Consider the following 16,433-nt stretch of genomic DNA (forward strand, 5'->3'; position numbering starts at 1 on the left):
TATTTTAATTTACAAAAAAGAACGAAATGGATATATATCAACTATATTACTAATTTATGATGCACTGTTTGGAACTTTTGGTGTAGTAATATTTATATTACTAATAATCAATTCATACCTGAAATGGACACCTACCTAAGGGATTTTAATATATCGGAAATATCAACCATAGAGTCTGAGAATATCCAAGATGCGAAATCATTTTTGATTAAGGGTAGTACAAGATTTTCTATATTCCACACCAATATACGCGATTCAAAACATGAAAATATTGTGCTACCCAAAATCCAAAAAACTATAGGTCAACGTAACTTCTTATACGTGGTTCAGAAAGTATATGATAATATCCCGCAGGATCTAAAAAGAAAAGTACGATATAAATCTTTAAAAAAATTATTATCAAATTATTTGATTCCCAATACCATTTCAATTGTTAAATAAAATTAAACAGTAAGAGTAGAATAGGAAAAATAGGAAAAGGAAACAACTATACCTGCAGTCAAGTTTAATGATTTGTGTGCATATGTTGTTCAGTTGAAAAATAATCTACAATATTAATGTAATTACATAAATATTTTTGTTGTATATTTATTCAAACATTTACCCAAATGTTTGATAATAAATATCTATCTATCTTTCTTTATTTTTTTATATATATATATATATATATATATATATATATATATATATATATATATATTTATTTATATATATATATATATATATATATATATATATATATATATATATATATATATATATATATATATATATATATATATATATTTATTATGTCCTTTTTATATTACAGCCCTCGATAAGGCTAATGAACATTAGCGAAAGCTCGAGCAGCTGAAAAGAGTAAATATTTATTCTAATCAGACCGAATCCCCAAAAAACTACTATTCTATATATACATACGGTCGTTACACTATCAATTATATATATATATATATATATATATATATATATATATATATATATATATATATATATATATATATATATATATATATATATATATAAATCAGCGTTGTATTTTTGAATTTGATACTCTATTTTTTCTCATCTTCTTTATATCATATTGTTTCTTAATAAACTTTTATTTTCTTTAATATTTCCTTTAATATATTTTATTCTCACAAATGTTCAATCTGTTAGCAGTATTTTAGTCAATGACAGATCAAACCTCTGACAGGCAAAAAGAAAAATTGTTAACCACATTGTCAATTGTCAAACGAAAGTATTTTGTCTAACATACACAGTTTGTACAGGTACAGGTAACTGCTTTTCTAATAAGAATGCACGTCTACGAATTCGTGTTCTGTTCCATTCACTCATCCATCCAATCTCACTTGAAGCAAGGATCCATCTCCAGTTATTAATACCGAAACTGCATTTCTTGATCCACGAGTCGGGTAGACGTACGTCTTGCAAAACTGGCCAAGAAAAGAGCAATTTAAGCAAAACGCTTCCAAGAGGAAAGAACATAATTCACTCATTGTTCTTCGGCGCACACCGACGTTCGGAATTTCGTTCAGTCCTTTTGGAATTTACTACAATTTGTCCGCATAATCGTGTTCTGTTCGATGATATTACTTTGCGGATGTCTGCTCCTCGAAGATTCGAACACCTATAACAGAAAATTAATGTTGGAATATTTTTATGGGACTTTGTTTCGCGAGATTACTTATTGTGAATACAGTGTAAATTGAAAAGCTGTATGTTTTTCGTTTATTGCTACTCTTAAGAGTAAGTCATTGCTGGGTGCTGTTCATTATCTACTTTTTTTATATTATTTATTAAGGATTTTCAACAGGCGAAGCTGTCCTGAGAATGAGCAAACAAATCGACAAATGTTGCAATATATTCAAGTCAATTGTGAGATTTTACTAAAATTCAATACGTATTTCGCTATATAATAGTTTGCACAAGGGTTTTCATACTGATTTCTTTCTTTCATATTTCCTGAAGGAATGATCATCTGAAGATCTATTAATTTACCTCGAATTCACTTCACTATGAATTTTCATTTTGAAAGGTTTTATAGAAGAGTTCAATGTTGAAAATAATATATTTTTTATAACCATTTTCGTTATATATTCTTCAAAAGAACTTTTCGAGAAAAAATCACATTGAGTATTTTATTTGAGAAAATCAAGATGAAACTGTTGAGTTTCGATTCACCCAGTATTATATAATAATTGTGGTTGAATCATTATTCAATAATGAAGAAACAAATTTTCAAAACACCGCCACAACAAAATGAATTTTCATTGAAAATATGGATATATCAACTTTTTCAGAAGAGCTCTCCAAGACGAAATCAGATCTTGGATGGAATATTGACATTTTATTTGAAGAAGTCAAGAAAATATTGTGCAGTTTCGGTTCACTTAGTACTAGAAGAAAGGGTTGTGTTCACGCAATTATTGAATAATAAAAAAACACATTTTCGATGACAAATCTTTGAAAGTGTGGACGGTTGAATATATCAACCTGGCATAACTTCTCAACATCTCAGTGTATACTCATACAATCATACATCTAAAAGTACTTTTCCAACGGAAACCGAATACGGAAATGAATATATCTCATTCCATTTCAAAAAAACTAACTTTGATACGCCACACTTCTACTGGACTCCCTGTATATTGTAGAATACCTCACAAAATTCCATTGCATTGATATATGAAATTTTTGTATGAAACATGTATACCGAAAATTTGTTGCTGAAGTGTGTCGATGTGTTCTTGTAATGCAGTGTTTGGAACTTTTGGTATAGTAATTAATTTTACTGGAGCTTTTTCCCAACACCAAACCGTTATTTTAACACCTCGTTCACTTGGTGTTCCGATCACCAAGTGAAGATCAAACAGTCTGATCTTCCTTTTGAAGATGATCACTTGGTGATCGAAACACGTGTCGATGTGTTAAAATAACGGTTTGGTGTTGGGGAAAAACTTCAGTAATATTTTTTAAAGTCTGTGTTGTTGTGATAGCATTGGTATGTATTTTAGTCATCCAAATAATTTGTCAGTATTTCAGTAATTGAAAATATATTCGATATAAGATAATCTGATCTCTTGTCTTGTGTAGAGAATATTTCTTGAAAGAAAAATTTTCTGTTGCCTCATTTAAAAAAGACAAGACGAGACGAGACAAGAAACGGTAATCTCATGTCTTGGTGGCAACACTAGTATACTATTGAGTGATGTTACTTTAATGATGATATTTTATACAACGTATATCATGCTCTGGAGTTTTTTCAATATGATTGGGAGTTGGAGAAGTAAGAAGCATAATGAGTAATCCCGTTATTCCCATCTACGAGGTGTTACGAAAATACAGACATCTGATAGCTGCAATTATTCATCATAGTTCATATATGGCAGAACTCCCATCTCGTGAAAAATTGTTCAAGTTTATGAGATTCAAACTGTCGGTATAATTATTCAAGTGCCGCTCCCGCCGTTTTACTGAAAGTGTTACATATTTTTCTCAAGCGGGATTCCATATTGTACTTATTTCAACTTACTATTAAACAGTGACAAGTATCTACTGAAATAATTCCAAAATTTCTTTGTACTTCCGGGAATGAAACCCAAGGTTTTCTTCACAATAGATTTGATGTGACTCTCGAATGACACCCAAGTCTCGCCCTTCCTTTGATTTATATGCATGATTATCCATTTGCAGGCTGAATGTCAAAGAATTGTTGTATTTTGTGAATGATATCTGGGAACATTTTTACAAGGTGAGAAAAAGTCTATGTACATTCTATACTTATAAATCACGAAAGTCAATCACTTAACACTTACTCACTTATCTCCGTTTCTTCGTACTGGTGATTTCTGGAAAGCTAAAATTTGGTATGAAGGTGCTTCGTAGGTCTTAGATAGCACTACTTTCAAATATTTCGAATGGCGAGTCACCTGTGGGGGTAAAAGGAGCTCGTTTACATATGAAAATTAATTTTTCATCATAATTTCTCCGTACCGCTATATTTTCGTAGGCTGAAATTTCGTATGTAGGTTTTTCTTATTTTGACTTTGTATTTTCAATAATTCTAAATATTGTTTCATTTTGTAATATATTTTGTAATAGTAAGGAGGAATATTGAATAATTTTCATTTTCATTTCACACAGTTGCTAATTTCAAATATTTTTTTAATTCATATTTAGATAAAATTTTTAGTAGATTTCATAGAAATCTAGTTTCTTTCCCTCATGACATAACTTTCGAAAAATTTTATTATATTCTGACTCAGTTCTTCGAGCTGAATCAGAAAATACATATTGTTAAAAAATTTACATCTGCGATTTTTGCATCTCTATTTTTTTAAAAATTTTTCATCTCTCAGTGTTGGTCGACCCGTTTGAGAGTTATCGATTTTTAAAAAAAATCGAGATTTTTTTCTTCAAACGTCCGTAACTTTGTGAACAAATTGTACGTTTTTGTATTTGAATTTTTTATTTTTGAACGCATTTGTTACAAAATATAAATAGGTACATTTTTTTTCAAATCTTTAAGAGAATTCTTGAATGTCAGTAAAAATTATGGATTTGCAAAATACACGTACTGAACTCAATAAATTTACATGTACCTATCCTATAACTTTGAAGACTCAATTCGGACAGGGAGGGTGCAATTGCACTTCCTTGGACCACGCTAGCGGCGTCCATTGTTATCAATGTCGATGATTGGGCTGAACCGGTTGTATGATGTACCCTGCCAAACTGAATTCTAACACAAAAACTGCTTCCACACACCAGAACTGCAACAGTATTCTCGAAGTGTGTTTCACCGACAAGTGTTCGTAATCAGTAGATGTGGTATACAAGTAATAAACAGGACAAACTCTCCTATGTACTGTAGGTCATTTTCAGGTATAAATAACGGGAAAGTAGAGTTAGATCGGAACGGCAGACATATTTGTTCTTTCCGACAGTTCAGATACTTGTCGCTGAAAGAGTTCTATATTGAGGTTACTATTGTGAGTGTAGTTGTTCCAGCCCGCCTTTCCGGCATCCAGATGAGATGGGGCCTTGCACATTTGTGTATCCCAAATTCGATACCGATAGTATGCGTGTACTCTTTCAGAAAGTTTGGGGTCATCCATATAAAACAAATGGGTGACCTTGAATCTCCGCCAACATCATCAACCAATTACCACTCCCTAGTTTGTGGGGTAAGTGATCATTGGGTTTGAGAATCATGTACCCTAAGCAGGCGCAATGATTATTTGTTCAGGCAAGATTTTTGCCTTAGTGCAGCAAGCCGGTATGATTTTGAGTTTCGAGAGTAGAAAGGGCATCATTTCACCAAGGACTCCAATAATCACAACCACCATCTTTACAGAGTGGTGTGGATGAAGTATGCGGAGTTCGAAGAGAAACTCTCGATTTTACATTCGTTTTTTCTCCTCTTTACGGAAGATATTTGTCTCACCCTGTCTTGCTCTAATGGTTGAGAAGAACTACAATAGACTTTTTAGCGTGTATGAGTCGGAGGCTGGGAAATAAATAGTTACAATGAATTCAGCACTTCTCATTTCCCATAGCGGGTTCAATATCCACAGGAGCATGAGGCAACAATAATATCATGAAATTGCCGCGGGTGATAATAATCATCCTGGCAGACCATGATGAACCCCTCAGTTTCCGACTTCTACCCACTCGAACTTATGAAAGCGAAGGATTGGTGCTTTGACGAGTTCAGGTCTTCAGAGTGCTCTGTATTGTTAATATTTTTATTTTATTATTATGATAATTATTATTACTATTATCACCCTTAACTGTTCCGCTTGCATTCTATAGTGTTGACATTCATTATGAATTTGTAATTTTTGATATTAGAGGACATTTCTAAAGTACGTTACACAATAGTAGCGTTGAGTATATTACAGTATATCACCTCACTTAGCTATGCCGTTAATTATGATAATAATGTGTGTCCACTTTGAAAAAGAATTATTCAAGTAACCCATCTAATGACAAAACAATTAATGACAGTGTATTTTTATGTTTTCGTTAATAAATTTTATCTACACAAATCTTCATTTATAAAAACTTATTTTGTTTCAGGTAATCATCGCCGAATACAATTATTTTAAAATGTCCTTTCGCGTCTGGAGCTCGGAAAATAATTTAATAAAAAGGTTTTAATCCTTCCAGGAGTCAGTCAATTTTGCGGCGAAAGAGAGAAGCGAAGCGAAAGGAACGACTATAACCATAACCGGTTCAATTTTCCGCAGGAATTTCTGTTTAATTTAAAATTGTGCAGGAAGGACAGAATGCGGAGTTTAAAGCCGTATCCTGCCGGTGGTGCATTAACATTAGCATTTTTTCAAAGATTGTCTGGCGACGCCTCTTATTACGTAATAATTTATTCAGAAATGGCACTCGAAAAACGTTAAGACAACTACTTTAATGTGTGCCAGGTGTACGACATGAATTAAAATGTCGCCATTGAAGGGTACCTAAGGAACTTCAGTGACGTGCGTAAGCTAGAAAATCAGCCGATTGCTGTGAAAAAATTGATATCTACTGTTTATAATATGTTTTTTTGAAAACAGTTCAAAAAAGTGGGTTAAAATATAGGTAATTGTTCGATAAGAAGAACTGAAACCTCTGGCGTAAAATGAATCAATGTTATGACTTTGTATGAGAAGAAATAATTTTTATTACTTAATAGGAATATGGGCTTTCACGGTTGGGGTCAATGTTTTGGTGGGTTTCTGGGTTTTGCCGTGATCTTCTTTGGTTACAATCTCCAAACGTTTCAACCGCGGTAATCATTTTCAGTAGAGTGATCGAAGTACTCTTCTTGACGTATCAACTGAAGCTGAAGTAAAACGTATCAACTGAAACTGAACTAAAATGTATCAACTGAAACAGTTTCAGTTCATACGCTTCAGGTCAGTTCCAGTTGATATGTCAAGAAGAATACTTCGACTACAACACTGAAGATGACTGCCGCAGTTGCAGTTGAAACGTTTGGAGTTTGTAACCAAAGAAGACCACGGCAACTGGAACAGTTTCAGTTTATACGTTACAGGTCAGTTTCAGTTGATACGTCAACAAGAGTACTTCGACCACGCCACTAAAGATGACTGCCGCAGTTGCAGTCGAAACGTTTGAATATTGTATCCAAAGAAGACCAAGGCAAAACCCGAAAACTAACCAAAACACTTTTATTACTTTTTTCATGACAAAGCCAATGTTGTGGCGTCACTCGCCGCAGAGAGGGTACCATCACTTTATCTCAAATAAAAGGGGTGATTTTTCGCTCGTAAATTTTGCGGAGTTATTGATGTATGAATTGAAGACTAGGAAAATGATTATTTGTTACTTCACAACTGTGACATCCTGTATATAGTTTGTTATTGTAGCACTCTGTACATAGTATTTTTTTATATATCATCTACGTACCGATAAGTAATATGTCTAGGTGAGCGACAGAATAAAGATCGAAAAATAAGGAGTTGTTTTATTTAAGTTGAATACATCACAACAACCAAAATAATTGAAAAAATTGAAACAGCTCCAAAGCTAGATATTGAGTACAATGGATTATTGAACAGTTTATAAGATGGTGAGAAAGTAATTTTTTCATTTTTAAATCTCATATTACAAGTTGATCATGTAAAAGTGAAACTACCGACAGAGAACAAATAAAACAACTGTCTTCCTGTGTTACGATCTCCGTTCGGGTTTGAAAGCCGTCATAGTTTGGAACTGTATCCTAACTTTCCGCCAGCACGAGTGGCTGGCTTCTTCAAAGGTCTATTCATCCCGCTGGTTCACCGATGACTGTCATCGGTGAACCAGCAGGATGAATAGACCTCTGAAGAAGCCAGCCACTCACCGAGTCATCAAACAAAGATCGTAACACTGAAAATCTTGGCCGCGAAAGCCTTAACCAACTGTCTTCCTGTTACTCAACGGTTGGACTATGCCACCTGACTGTATAATTTCAATAAAAGGGCATACAATTATATAATAATGCATGTTCGACTAATATTTTACGATTCTAAAGTTTTTAGCTCGATTTGATAGGGGGTTGAACTACGACGGCTGAAAATATTCCTTCCAGTTGTCTTTCTTAAACATGAGACTGACTTCTTTCTGATTCTTGATATTGATCATTGGAAAAAGATTGGGGGATGGCAGTTTTTGAAATAATACGTTTTGATTTCGTAGCATTCGTAACATTATGTAATAAATAATGGTCACAAGGAAATATAGCGGCTTTCAATGGAGACGTTGTTTACAAGGGATTTTTTGGTTTTCGAGAAAGAAAAAAGGATTATTATCTGAAACGTCAACCATCTAAAGAAAGCCAAGAAAGATAATTTCATTTTTTCAATGGATTATTCAAGTCGGATACAGACTTCATGGATGCGACAATTTACTGACTGATCGGATTCTTCAGTGGTTTATATTACGCAGTAACTTGTCGGAGTGAACTTTACAGTTTGCCTCTCTATTATAATTCAGCAGATTCTCTATTGATTCACCTTTGTTTTTTTTTCAGATTATGGAGTGGTATACACCCAAAAAATAATGAGAAACGGTAACAACAACTTTTCCAATCACAATTAATGTAATTTTTCAATCTATATATAGGTTGTTTCATGAAGGTGGATTATTTGAATACGAGTTCTTTGTTTGGTACTCCCCAAAAACAGTTTATATAGACATTTATGATTATAAAATATCCACATTTCCCAAGACAACAAATCGAATTCTAATCTTTCAATCATTTCTTTTTCCGGGTCCCATATTTTCCACTGATCCCGCCATATCTTCTATTTCCGCCTCTCTGATACCTCAATTAATAAAGACATTATTCATTCACATCCGGAGAAAGAACCCACCACCGTGCCACCGTTGTCGGTTTCCGTCGATAATCCTGAAAAATTTCCGCACTGTTGATTGTGTATATGCATTTTACATTTAGCCTTCCACTTTGGCACCTGGGTAACATGTTCACGAAAAGAGAGGGATATATATCTTTACAGGACATATTGATATTGAAAGTATTTGAAGGGGGGTATTCAAAGGACAATAAATATTCCAAACATTTTTCTACTCAAGCTTTCATTAATAGTATGTATAATTTTTCAAATCCATGTCAGATGCCCTAAAATAGGCATTTCCACTGAATTATATTCGACAATATGCAGGTTGTCTTACAAAAACATTCTTGTATATGCAAGCAGAAGCAGAAACTAGTTAAACTCAATCGATTGATCACCTACAGACCAATTTCGGAGTATCACTTATCATCAGTTCAGGACAGATCTAATCAAAGAGTAGTGTTATCCAGCAATATGAGGTTCATGTGCTGTAATATACCACATATTTTTTCAGTAATTCAGATGAAAAGGATATTTCCATATTCTGGTACGTCTTTTATATTTACAGGAGTTTTCCATAATTATGTCATATATTTTCCTTAATAATTCTGAATTGATGTGAATCAGAATGCATAAAACCAATCTTCTTTCATTATTATACAATGCTGACGAAAAAAGTCCCCTTCTCTTAACTTTCGAACTGGACAAGATATCAAAGTTAGATAAAATTGACGTAAAAAGTATAATTTATAGTACTTCTTGATGAGAAATAGAATAGTGTTGCAATGCTTGTCTCCAAGAGGGCGCTACCAACTTTTATTTTAAATGGATTGAACCAAAATGCGTTACATGTGCCCAGTTGGAATGACTAGCTCTTGATTTGCGGAGGCAAGTGCGCAAGTCGGTTCTTGACTTTTTATAGAATTTCAAGCATAAGTGCTGAGAAGGATTACCAAATTCAAAGCTCTAATTTGAATGCCATCTACAGACGTTTGTAGAAATACTGTACCCCTTTGTAACACTGGTCACTGTAGACCAACATTGTTACATGTTACACAGTGCATTCCCTACTAATAAATGATTTGATTAACAAAACAGATTTTTAACTGATGTTGAAATTAAATGGTCACTGAATTAATATTTGAAGGTGAATGACAATGTTTCATGATGAATTTCGTTAGTTCGGACTTCCATTTTCTAATATTATACCTATAAAATGTTTTGAAATCCCTAAAAGAACCAATACTAATGAAAAATTTAAAAGAATTACTGAAAATAACAATTCTATTAATCCAAAAAACGGAAATAAGATACAAGTAAAAAATAGAACAATTAAACATTACGCAAAGACGATTGTGGATACTAACAATCGAAACATCGTGAAGTAACTTGGCTTAGAATCTCTTGTTTTTTAATTTTTTCTTTAATTTTTCTATTTTTTACTTGTATTTTATTTCACTGTAATTTCATTTCAGGGTTGTTTTGCTTAATATAAGTGTTATACTTTAACTAACCTTTTTAATTTTTTACAGATTCTTTCAGGGATTTTTCCTTTGAGTTGGTTCTTTTAGGGATTTCATTTTAAATAATATCAGACAATAGAAGTCCGAACTGATTAAATTAATCAGAGTCATATTCTACCATTTTCAATGATGACCTCAATAGGAAAACTAACAGAATACAGGATCTTAACTTAGGGTTTGATGCACTAAACCTTACAACTTCTGATGAAAATCTTATTTCCAGAAATCATTAAGGAAACTCGAGGCTGTTGATTTACAATTCTTCCAATAGACTCCATTGATTCTTGAGATCCGGAATTCCGTCTATCTCCAGCAGTAGCCACCTCAGACCTATTTTTTCACTGCAGTCAGAAACATCCAAGACGATCTTCCATTGTTCAATTTATTCTTGTTTTTACGATATTAGTGGTTCTGGTGCTTTTCATGATCGTATGCCTTTTACGATTTTTTGTGATCCAAAACATCTCTATGATTTTAACGATTTTAGGATGTTTATGATTTGCTACCATTTTTCTAACGATTCAATAGTTTTGCCTTAAAGAACTATAATGAAAAAACTGTTGTGGAAAAATCATAATGACTGTACGGTTAGTTACAACCAACAAATTCAAAATATGATTTTATAATATATAATCCTCTACTGAATTAATATCTATGAATACCTTAAAAGTTATAAGTTATTCGAATGGATGATTTTCACAAATTTTATTTAAATCACCACTACATGCTCTCCATACGAAGCCAAGCACAAAAAAGACTCTCAAAATTTCATCCTTCACACACAAAATCGGTCTCGGTTCAAAGTTCAAACCATTCTACGACTTGTCACATTAGTCCCTTCGGACATACACACAAAACCCACCGATTGAAAATTTTCGTGTCAAAATATCAACGTTTTTTAAAAAGTCGGTGTGCTTTGAAATCTCTACTTTCTGATGGTGTGAAAAAATATACATTTCTATGGTAAATGTTCTCAGAAAATGCAAAAAATCGAAATAAATTCGAATTAGAAAATTGTGTTTAATCATTATGTACAATTTTGAGCTATATTTTGAAATTTACACTTTAATTAGTCATAAAACTTGAGATTACATGTTACATTGATAAACGAAAAAATTGCAAATACTACTATACTACTATAATTACCAATCAAATCAGTTAATAAAGTTAATATTTAATAAGACATCTATAATATTTTGAGAAGGTTGTAGAATCTTCTCTGAATAATATTTGTATATGCCTATTCATTGCTGTTTCAAAATAATTTATATACCTGAGTGACCTACGGAAAATTTTAGCCCATTGAAAGGTATTTCATAGAGAAGTGGGGAAGGAGCTAGGAGGGTCTGGGCCTACTACATACCTGTTATTTCGTAGCAGGTTCTGGAAATGTAAAGGATCTATTTTTCACGTCTAATAGTTTCAAACATGAATCCTTCAAAAATATTGTTGCATTTTTGCATTGTTTTTCCGGCTGCAATACAACATCAGTATTTGCCGGAAAAGGAAAGAAAAGTATCGTAAATTCATTATTAGACGCTAAAAATTTATCAAATTTGGCCGATGTTTTTTATAAGAAAGATGCAAGTAAAGAAGATATAAAAAATGGATTATTATTGATCAAATCTTTTTGTAAATGTAAAAATGAAAAAATAACACTGAATCAATCAATTAAGATCTCAAAAATATCAATTGGCGAAAATTAAATCATCTGTCATTTTGGCAAACCTCCCGCCCACAGAAGGAGCAGCAGAACAACATTGTTACAGGGCATATTATCAGTTTCAAACTTGGTTGGGTAACAAACTGACAGCAACAGATTGAGACTGGAAATAACATCAACGTGGCATTATGCCCAAATTTTCAGAAAAGAAATTAATTCCGGAAGTATTGCTTGAAACTATTTGCTGCAGTTGTGAAACTGGATGTAACAGTTTGAAATGTGGCAGTCGAAAACATGGTTTAAAATGCACAAATTTATGCTCAAATTGTCATGGTTCTGAAAATTGCTCCAATATGGAAGAAAAAACCTACGAGGAAGTTGATGATTCAGATAAAATTATGGATGAAAAACCAATGCAGACTGGAAATAATAATGGAGACGAAGAGGGTGACGGTCTTGAAGATTTCGAAGATCAACTAGAACTGGAAAGGTTTGTCAAATCTAACGATGAAGAAATGCCATTAAAGAGACAAAAACTAACGAATAAGTGATTAAGATTCAAGATAAAATATTTATAAAAAACAAGGTTAACATTTTAAAAATATTATAATTAATAACGTAATCAGTATGAAGTATCTAAATTCAATAGTACGATTTACATGTATATTTATATTATATGAGATTTTCTATGACGTGAATGTAATTAGAATTCAATAAACTTTTTAACTGAATAAAATTTCAGCAATCACATTTTTTGATGAAATTGTACATAATGATTAAAAAAATATCGAATTCGAGTTTTTTCGATTTTCTGCATTTTCTGAGAACATTTACCATAATATTGTATTTTTTCAAACTATCAGAAAGTAGAGATTTCAAAGAAAAAAGCACACCAACTTTTTGAAAAGGCTGATATTTTGACGCGAGAATTTTCGATTGAAAATTAAGGTGCTTTTTGATATTGAGTCAAAATGAGATGAAAAAATGAATATTTTCAATCAGATAAATTACAATGTATTTGGGGCATAAGAAGGTTTCACCAAATTTCGTAGAAAAAGAAAATATTTTGAAAAAGATAAAAATAAAAAACCAAAAACTTGGTTATTTGAATTTTTCACATAAACTTTGAGGTTATATGAAAACATTGTTGAAACAAAAGTTGGAGATCTTTATATTACCTACAACTTTGCCAATCAACTTTTTCCTATAGGACTTGTAGTTTTGCCGGAAATCGAAATAAACCATTTTTTACTCTTAAAAACACCCCCTTCCACTTCCCGAAGTCAGATCGCCCCTAATTTATTTTTCCTTTCATTTTTATTATATTCCCCTCTTTTTCTAATGGGTTTCATCCTATTGTTATTTTTTTTGGTTTCAAGAATTATCGACCCTGGTCTAGATTGCTCGGAAGAATCTCAGATCTGTGAAAATATAAAATAGAAAGTTTTAAATGATTGATATGTCACAATCTATATATTGGAATTGCCAGAAGTGTTTCTTTATGTTTAGATTGTGTCATAAACAATATAAAATGAACAGTGAAAAAAATGGAACGTTGCCATGGAATTTGTTTTTTTTTTTAATAGAAAGGAGTTAATAGATATTTCAAATTTTCAACATACCCTATTTTATTTTCGGATCAGCCGTTCAAGAGTGAAGCTAACTTCAAATTATTCCAATGAATGTTCATCATTCACTTCATGACACTAATTAATTTTGTTTACAAATTCATTTCTCAGATTATGAAATGTTCTTGGTATAATTCCGTTGTAATCATCTCTTTTTTCTGACCACGAGTAATGAAATGGACTGCGAATATCGTATACTTCAGATGTATCCCAGATAACGTATAATAATAATAATAATATCGTCTTTGTTATCTTCTAATACATTTAAAGCAAATTAATCGGGAACAGTTATATGAAGATAAAAAGCGAAGTTCAATTTACATGATGACAAGTCATCATTCAATTGCTCTTCCACTTAACCTCCTAGATGAGTCATATCAGGTGGGCTCTTTGAAGGGACAACTTTTGCCTGTCTACCGTTTTGGCTTATTGTCATTTAGACACTGACTGTCAAACCAGCCTGTCGTAATGAAACATAATAGACAGACAAACGTCGTCCTTCAGTGGAGCTCTCTAGATCACCTGATTGAAGCCTCTGATGTTTTTGAAGGAATTCGACATCTGAAATATAGTCAAATAATCGTCCAGTTCAGATTTCGAGGATAAACAAATAAATGCTTGCAAAGAAATCACTCCAAGAAAATGGTATTTATTTCCTAACGTGAAACACAAAGTTTTGACAACACAAACAAGGGATGCTATTGAAAATATTGTTTACTTTATGAAACAAGAGGCGAGTGATGGTCTTTTAGAATTAAAAAAAAAACAATTTTTGATGATTTTGACAACGGGCAGTTTTGTCAATATGTCATCAACTTTTATATATCTGAGAAGAAAATCAGACTTTGTGGAGGATATATAAAAAATAAATTGTGTACTAAAGTGATTATGAAAATTATTATGATTTACCGAGGAAAGAAACAAAAAATAATAGGAAAATAATCATGGAATTTCTGTGAGATACGAAGAAGGTCGACCAATAATTTATAGGAAGTGAAATTGTACTCATCCATGCATCCTAAACGCATTAAAGAAGTTGGAAAAACAATTTCAAAACTCAGAAGGAGAAAGTAGATTTATGCAAACTATTATTTGAATCTTAAATCTAAATCATGTGACTAGCAATGTGGAATAGACTACGAAAATGTCAGTGATTGAAAGAAATGTTGATTGCGAATGTTCCTGAAAAAAGTTTCTGGTTATAGATAATGCTCTACCTATATCAGAATGTGCAAAGTAAAAAATACCTCAACGTGTCATCTAGAAAAGAAGAAATCTAAGAGTGGTTAAGACGACTCAATATATAAGGTCTTCCAACAGAGACTTCCGAACTTTGATTATAGATAACGGCCATCTTGTTGAAACTACATTTTTCAAATTTTAGTCTGTTTTTCCAAACTACTATTTAAAAACACGTGCAAATAATGAAATTGTTTTATCAAAATAGGTGTTCTGTTCGGGCAACGTAGCGCGCGTTTCGCCCATTTTGCAGTCGCCATATTCGTCCAACTAAGAGGAGGTGGACATTTGAGTCCACCCGTACGTCGACGAAACACAATAACTGCCAAAAATATCGTCGCTGTCTGTGAGAGTGGATAATCCGAGGCAGTCGATTTCGCGTCGCTGACAAGAAACAGAATTGTCGAATTTGAGACGATACCAATCCAATGCAACCCGGAAAAGTCACTGTTTGGGGTGGATTTTGGGCTGGCGGCATCATCGATCGATATTTCTTTGAGAACGACGTTGGCCAGGGTATCACTGTCAACGGCGAGCACTATAGGTCGATGATCAATAACTTCTTTTGGCCAGAATTTGATGATCTGGGCACCAACGGCATTAGATATTCTGCAGGAGCGATTTGAGGGCATGGTCATCTCACGTGGAGGTGATGTGAAAATAGTTCGATTTTACCCCGTTAGACTTTTTCTTGTGAGGTTTTCTTAAGTCACAGGTGTATTCAAATAAGCCACCAATCACAGCGGTTCTCAAAGCCAACATAACCCAAATTTTGAAGGTATTTCACACAAACTTTGTTTTATTTAAATTTAAAAATTGAAGGCGCCTAATGAAAGACCCTATACGTGGAGTATGTTTTTTTGATAAAATGTTCTCATATGACCCTGATCGCTTTATCAAGGCTCAGACCGAGATAAAAAAATCTATGAACCCTTCATTGGGCATTGATGGTTTCCGTTGATAATTCTGAAAAATTCACACCCTGTTGATTGTGTATATGCATTTTCCATTTGGCCTTCCACTTAAGCACCTGGGTAACGTATAATGCAAAGAGGGAGATGCACATCCTTACAGGACATTATTTCGGAAGGTGTTTTAAGGAGGGTGTTCAAAGGGAACGTGTTCGAGAGAGTACGCGGCTCGCAATAAAAGTTGATGAATCGGCCTGCTCCTGAATTATTTTACTTCGTTTAATTCAATTTGGGAAGTCAGTGATACAATGTTTTATAGCCAATTAAGGCGTACGTATTGAAAGTAATTCGCTATATTTGAGTCGGGAATGTTTCGGAAAAGGAATGGCGTCATTTGTTAATTATATTCATTAAGTGAAATTGAATCGTTTTGATTTGATGATTGTTTTTTTTATTTATTTATTTGAAAATAGGAAATTCTAATATAAATATAAGTCCAAAAAGGTAAAACTGGCATATGAAAAATATTAAAATAGTATAAAAATTCTTCTAACAATAAAATACATTCAAATAATATATAAACACAAGAAGCTAAAATGTTAGAA

The 16,433-nt window shown here is 32.7% G+C and overlaps 1 long non-coding RNA gene across 1 annotated transcript in view; it reads right to left on the minus strand.

Moving 5' to 3' along the window:
- Positions 1-1,034: 1,034 nt before the first annotated feature.
- LOC141485372 (uncharacterized) overlaps positions 1,035-16,433 on the minus strand; it is a 288,974-nt gene continuing 273,575 nt past the window's right edge. The window contains exon 3 of the long non-coding RNA XR_012467160.1: positions 1,035-1,633. This is a non-coding gene — a long non-coding RNA (uncharacterized lncRNA). The remainder of the gene's footprint in view (positions 1,634-16,433) is intronic.

This window comes from Leptinotarsa decemlineata, unplaced genomic scaffold, assembly GCF_025532065.1.
Source record: "Leptinotarsa decemlineata unplaced genomic scaffold, Ldec_3_MD MMD2_tig00026317_RagTag_RagTag, whole genome shotgun sequence".
NCBI classification, from domain to species: Eukaryota; Metazoa; Arthropoda; class Insecta; order Coleoptera; family Chrysomelidae; genus Leptinotarsa; species Leptinotarsa decemlineata.